Genomic DNA, 7280 nt, shown 5'->3' on the forward strand with positions numbered 1-7280 from the left:
GATTCTTTAAAAAGTTCAATGAAATTGAGAAACCCCTAGTAGACTGATTGATTGAGAGAGAAAGAAGAAAGGAGGGGAGTAAGGAAGATGGGAGGAAGAGCCCAAATTATCAATATCTGGGTTGAAAGAGGAGTTTCACATTAGAATATACAAATCAATTGGTGAAGAATTAACACTAAAATAACATACATTCTTGATATTCAATAAATGTGGCTTTATTTAGTTCTTTAATATGTGCTTAGTCACTCAGTCACGTCCGACTCTTCGTGACTTCATGGGTTGTAGCCTGCCAGACTCCTCTGTCCATGGAATTATGCAGGCCAAAATTCTGGAGTGGGTTGCGATTTCCTTCTCCAAGGGATATTCCTGACCCAGGAATTGAATCCAGGTCTCCTGCATTGCAGGTGGATTCTTTACCATCTGAGCCACTAAGGAAGCCCCAGTTCTTTAATATATCTCAAAAAAAATTCCAAACTTTCTCTAGATACCTTTATTATATGTAGATAACATATCTTTATCTTGTTTTTGTTTGTAGCTGATGTATATAGATATAAATAATTTTGTACATTTATTTTAAAGGTAGCTACATTGCTAAATCCTTTTATTAATTCTAAGAATCTGACATAGATTTAAAATTTTTCCTGTGTGCTACTCAATGTGTGTTTCATGAGCCAGTGTTAGTTCCTGAACTGTTTGTTACTGATCTGCAATGAGATTGAGTTGAGAGTAAGAGGTTAGAAATGTTCATAGTAATTTGATAGGGTAATTATATATTTGCATAATCTAACAAGAGATAGCAAGAATGAACATCAACATTTTAGGAATCAGTGAACTCAAATGGGCTGTAATGGGTGAATTTAATTTAGATGAACATTATGTCTACTACTGGGGGCAAGAATCCCTTAGAAGAAATGGGATAGTCACTCATAGTGAAAGGTTGTTGCTGAATCATGCAAAGACGCCGGGATTCTTGGCCTCTGGAGGAGAAGAATTCAATCCGGGTCCAGAGACGAGGCTGGATCGCTCAGAGCTTTTGTGTAATAATGTTTTATTAAAGTATAAAGGAGATAGAGAAAGCTTCTGACCTAGACATCAGAAGTGGGTAGAAAGAGTACCCTCTTGCTAGTCTTAGCCCTGGAATTATATACTCTCAAATTAGTTATTACAGTGAATCAAAAGAATGTCTGGAGGTTGTAAAGACCTCACCAGATCTACTCCCATAATTTACATTTTGAGATAACAGAATTAGCCAGAAGGTTTTTTTTTCAGAGAATATCTTCAGGCAGGATACATTATTGTTATATAATCCTAAGGAAGGTAGAGGGGGAAAAAATTTGTCCTTTCTTCCTCCTTGAGAATTCCAACCCCTCTCTCCATGGGGACCCCTAGACTTCTTATCAACCTGCCTAGGAATTGACTCTCTCATTCCCCCCTTTTCTTTTAGGAGAATTATGTTGCCAAGGGAAAGGGGCATCATTTTCATTCCGTAACTACTGTTTAGGGGCATGGTCTTTAAATTGTTAAGGCAACATATTCTCCTAACCCTCATACTGAGGGTCTCTGACCCAGGGGCCCCAGGTAATAATAGTTGGAGGAGGCTGTGGCACTCATAGGAGCTTGGACAACCATTTGTAACTTAAAAGCCTTCATGTGACTAGAATGCAGGGAGCATCTGTAACAGCAAAAATAGAACAATCATAATTATTGTAATTAAGATAGTTTTCCACCATGGGGAACTAGTTAACGTCTCCCAAAGTGAGGCAATTGAGCCTTCAGGAGTATCCATAACCACAGTCATCTTGGTCATGTGTTTAGTAAAATGAGTAACATTAGTACTCAGGTATATATGTACAGCATTGGGTATGAATGATGGCACACGTTCCTCCTTGCGCAGCTGTCAGAATATCTAAAGCTAATCTGTTTTGTAAAACCACCTTTCTAATTTGTGCTTGTTCAGCATTAAGAGCTGAAGTAGCTTTTTGAGAATCTTGTAATGCCTGTTGAGTAAAATTAGTCAAAGCATCCACTCGTAGCATAGCATCTGTAGTTCCCAAAGAGGGGACAAACACTGCAGCCAAATAAGCATACCAGTGAAATACAGACCTTGCCCACCAAGTTTTAAGGTGGGGTAAATTAGCAGGCTTCTCTGGAAGCTCTGAAAATATAAAGCCGTGAGTAAAGCTAAACCCAGGGTGCATCTCCCTATCCAGCCAGGGGGATGCCAAGCCCATAGGTAAGAGCCACATATCCAATAAGTCCTGTTTGGAGCAAGTCAGTGTGACTGAGATATCCAGTCCCAAACAGTTCCTGGCCAAAGGGAAGATCTGAATTGGGGTTGGAAAACACGGGAATGATTACATTGCACATTTCCTGAGGCAAAAATCCCAAGTGTTTCCAATCACTATAATTAAGTTGTTGGCTAACTTTTGGGGGTGGCTCTCTTTGTTCCCAGCATATAGGGGCAGTAGATATTAGACATCCTTTTTTAGGAGTTAGCCATATAGCCTCATCCCATATTTGATAAACATCAGATAAAAAACTATCAGATCCAGACCTATTTGTCTTATGTGTAGCAAAATAGTCATTAAACCGAGACAATGTATAATCAAAATTAAAAGTCACGTTTGTCCATAGTTAAAAGTACAAAGTATTGCACCAGTCCATTTTAGGGTTGTTAGATGTCATCACTTTAAGAAGAGGCATCACATGCAATTGTTGAAGGTATTTGCAGACTTGGAGAAAGTCCTTTCCTTGAAGTGGAGATGTCCACCACAGGAAGCCTTCCACTGATGAAGAGGGGAGTGCTCCACAGACCCAGCAGTTAGACTGATTGTGAAATGCTGCGTAGGCCTGAGCCCAGGACAGGAAGGCATTGTCTTGAGGATCAAACGGCAGACTCAGGATTTCTGGAGTCAGCATAAGTAGGCCTCATAGATTATCAGGCCCATCTGAAAAGTACAAAGTCAGAGCATAGAAAGTAAAGACATAAAGTGACATCACTTAGTTCTGGTCAGGGTGCCACCTCTTAACTCGAGTGATATACCAACGAATCAATTCTTGGTACTTTGACAGCTGTGGGAGAAGAAAGAATAACCTGGTAAGGGCCTTCCCAGAGGGGCTTGAAGGATGGGCCCCCAGACCCCAATGTTTTTATGAGGACCTCGGTTCCTGGCTCAAATAGAGGCTTGCTTGACTCAGAGGCTGCGTCAGAAGTCGTCTCCCGGAGTTCTGTTAATGCCTGTTGAAAAGTTGAGAGCTGAGTTACATAATTAGTTAATTCCAAGGCTTCAGGGTCTATAATAATGTCGGTGGGTAAGAAAGGCCTTCCATGAATACATTCAAAGGGGGACAGTCCCTCCTTTTTGGGGGCAGTTCGAGCCCTCATTAAAGCTATGGGTAGGACTTTAATCCAGTTGTCTTGCGTCTCTTGGGTTTATTTGTGCAGATGTCTTTTGATAATGTCATTAGCTTTTTCAACCTTTCCTGAGGATTGGGGTCCCCAGGAACAGTGTAAGTGATACTCTATTCCTAGAGCTTTAGACACCCCCTGAGTTACAGCAGCTTTAAAGGCGGAGCCATTGTCACTCTGAAGGCTCCGTGGCAGCCCAAACCTGGGGATAATTTCATGGATTAAAATCTTTATAACCTCCTTAGCTTGTTCAGGGGAACGCCTCAATCCATCCAGTAAAAGTATCCGCCCAAACTTGTAAGCAAGAATATCCATTAGCTTTAGGCATATGAGTGAAATCAATTTCCCAGTCCTCTCCAGGATACTTTCCACATCGTGTAATCCAGATTTTGCTAGCTTTTCAGTCTTTGGGTTATTTTTCTGACAAACCTCACACCTTTTGATAATGTTCTGTAAAGTTTTCATTACATTTTTACCTTCAAACAAACGAGAAGCCATCTGGTAAGTACTTTCTGCACCCAAATGAAAACTCTGGTGTAAACCTTTATCAGTAATCTTTGCTCCTCTTTTCTCATATCTTTCTAATTCTTCCTCAGTATATTGTGGCTTTTCCTGTTCCACAGGACCTGTCCAGATCAAAGGCGTCTGTAGTGAGGGGGTTTCGTAAAGTGCCGCTTTTTTTTGGCTAGAGAGTCAGCTAACAGGTTATCTGCGATTATTTTACTCTCATTTCTGCTGTACCCTTTGCAATGCATAACCACTACTTCTTTAGGACAATAGATGGCAGTTAAAAGTCTCTCAGTCTCTCTGAAATGTTTAATAGGTTCTCCTGTTGCTGTTTTAAACGGTCTTTCTTTCCACATTGCAGCATGAGCATGTAAAGTCAAATAAGCATACTTAGAATCAGTGTAAATATTCACCCGTTGCCCTTTGCTTAACTCTAGAGCCCGGGTCAGAGCCACAAGCTCCGCTAACTGGGCGCTGGTTTCCTGGGGGAGAGATTTTTGCTTCTAAAACCTGTTCAGCAGTCACCACTGCGTAACTTGCTTTACACTTTCCATCTCGAACAAAAGAACTGCCATCTGTAAATATTTCCATGTCAGGGTTGTCTAATGGTGATCCATTAGATCTTCCTGAGCTGTATAGTTTAAAGTTAGGAATTGGGAACAATCGTGATCAGGTGTTTCATTTTCCTTCTCAGGAAGGAAAGTGGCAGGATTTAAATTTCCACAAACTTTAAGATTAGTTACTGGTCCTTCTAACAACAATGACTGATATTTAAGAAGCCTTCTGTCTGTCATCCAAATATTAACCTTAGAATTTAAGATTCCACTCACATCATGAGAAGTCAGTACAGTAAGGTTTCGTCCATTAATTATTTTTAAAGCTTCAGGTGCTAATAAATCAGCTGCCCCAATTACTCTGAGGCAGTGGGGCCACCCACGTGCAATTACATCTAATTCTCTGCTTAGATAAGCAATAGGTTGCTGGTGAGGCCCTTGGGGTTGTGTTAAAACTCCCAAAGACATACCTTTTCTTTCAGTGACAAACAAATTAAATTCTGACCCTGTGGGCAAGCTCAGAGTGGGAGCTTGCAGGAGAGCAGTCTGAAGAACCTTAAAAGCCTTTTAAGTATCTGGAGACCAAACCAGTTTGTTGGTTTGGGCCTGCTGAGTTTCAGTTATAAGTTTATATAAAGGCCGGGCAAGTTCCCCATAGCCCAGAATCCAAATAGGACAGTAGTCTGTGTTTCCCAAAAATCCTCTCAATTGTCTTAAAGTCATAGGTAGGGGATGGTTTAGCATAGGTTTAATTCTCTCAGGGCCTGTGGCCCTAGTCCCTTCTGATATGATTAGGCCCAGATATCTAACATTGTTGACAAAGCTGAGCCTTTTCTCTTGATGCCTTGTAACCGCAGCCTGCCAGAAAGTTTAAGAAATCTTTTGAGGTTCGTGAACAAGCTTCCTCTGTCTCAGCAAAGAGCAAAATATCATCTACATATTGTAACACCACTGCTTCAGAGCTATTAAAGTTTTGTAGATCCCGTGACAAACTTTGTCCAAATAAGTGGGGACTGTCACGAAATCCCTGGGGCAAAACTGTCCAGGTTAACTGAGAAGCTGGTTGCATGGGGTCTTCAAAGGCAAATAGAAATTGACTTTCTTCCGCCAAAGGCACTGACTAGAAGGCATCTTTCAAATCAGTTAATGAGAAATATTTGACTTGTTCAGGAATTTCAGACAATAGAATATAAGGATTAGAAACCACGGGGTGTAAAGGAACCACAGCCTCATTTATTATTCGTACATCTTTAACTAGTCTCCATTTACCATTTGATTTCTTTATACCCAAAATAGGAGTGTTTCATGGACTGTTACAGGGAACTAACAGTCCCTGCTCCTTTAAATTCTCAATGATGGGTTTTAACCCTTCCTTAACCTCAGGTTTCAGTGGATACTGCTTCTTATGTGGAAACAAGAGTGGGTCTTTGAGCTTGACAACTACAGGAATAGCATTTTGTGTTCGACCCATAGATTTTCCATCAACCCATGCTCTAAGATTTACATTTCATTCAACTAAAGAGAGAGAAAGGGAGGGCTCCATATTCATGAAAACAGAGGCATGGGCCTTGCTCAGTATATCCCTCCCCAAAGGGGTGAGGGTGATTCTGGCATGACCAGGAACTTGTGTGAAAATAGCATAGAATCCCAGTTGCAAGATAAATAACTGAAATAATATCTTTTGGCTCGTCCAGACAGTCCCATTATGGAAGTGGATCAGGAAGAAAGTGGGCCAGAGGCTTCAGTAAGGACGGAGTAAGTTGCCCCAGTATCTAAAAGGAAATCGACAGATTGGCCCTCCACAGTTATCAATACCCGGGGTTCCTCAGGTGTAATTAGGACGGGAGCTTGTGTGGGGACCCCCAGGCACCTTCAGTCCTGGTTGTCTTGAGAGTCCGACACCTGAAACCTACGCCTCTGGGGGCAGTCTCTCCTCCAGTGTGGTCCTTTGCAGACGGGAGATGGAGCCGGGGCGGCTTGGATGCCTGAGGGCAATCCCGCTTGAGGTGCCCCTCCTTTCCACAGTAATAGCAAGCCCATCCCTTTTCACCTGGGTCCCTCTGGGCATTTTTCTCAGGCTGTTTAAGAATGATTTTCATAGACATTGGGAAGGCTTCTGCCTGTTCCTTTGTCCTTCTCTGCCTTTCTTTCTTTTCCTCATATTCCATTCCATGATAGACTGTCTGAGCCAGTTGTAACAGATTATCTAAAGACTGATTTGGTCCATACGCCTGTTTTGATAACTCACGGCGAATATCTGGAGCCGACTGAGTGAGAAATCAATCCTTTAAGATCACTTTTCCCTCCTCACTTTCAGGATCAATCTCAGTGTATCTGCGAAGGGCTTCTCTCAGTCTTGTCTAGGAATTTACCAGGAGCTTCCTTCTCCTCCTGTTCTATGCCTGCCAGTTTGCCATAGTTTAAAGGCTTAGAACGCGCCTGCCTGAGTCCTTCAAGAATACATCTGACAAAATGACTCTGATCCCATCTTCCTTTCGCTGTGTTGTAGTCCCAGTCTGGTTCACAGTGGGTACGGCGGCCATGCAGTATCACATAGGAGGACCAGGTGTGTCTTCTTTATGCCCTGGGAATCAAATCTATTCCAGTTTTCAGGATACAGTTCAAAGGAGTGAGGCTGGAATTGTTAGCTCCCATCTGTAAGAGAGAAAAAAAGCGACCAGTGCCATTTTTCTACCGAAGGCGTCCCTCCCTGCTCTAGATGGGGGTGTAGACAGACATTACACCAAAAGCTTTTCCTTCCTGGTCGGACTTAGTCTGTCCCTTGCCGATGCAGGCGTCACACTCGTCCC

The 7280-nt window shown here is 42.1% G+C and overlaps 1 pseudogene; it reads right to left on the reverse strand.

The window, feature by feature from the left end:
* Positions 1-1545: 1545 nt before the first annotated feature.
* Positions 1546-7013, reverse strand: LOC136148113 (endogenous retrovirus group PABLB member 1 Env polyprotein-like; annotated as a pseudogene).
* Positions 7014-7280: the final 267 nt, after the last annotated feature.

The sequence above is a fragment of the Muntiacus reevesi genome, chromosome 16 (genome assembly GCF_963930625.1).
Source record: "Muntiacus reevesi chromosome 16, mMunRee1.1, whole genome shotgun sequence".
NCBI classification, from domain to species: Eukaryota; Metazoa; Chordata; class Mammalia; order Artiodactyla; family Cervidae; genus Muntiacus; species Muntiacus reevesi.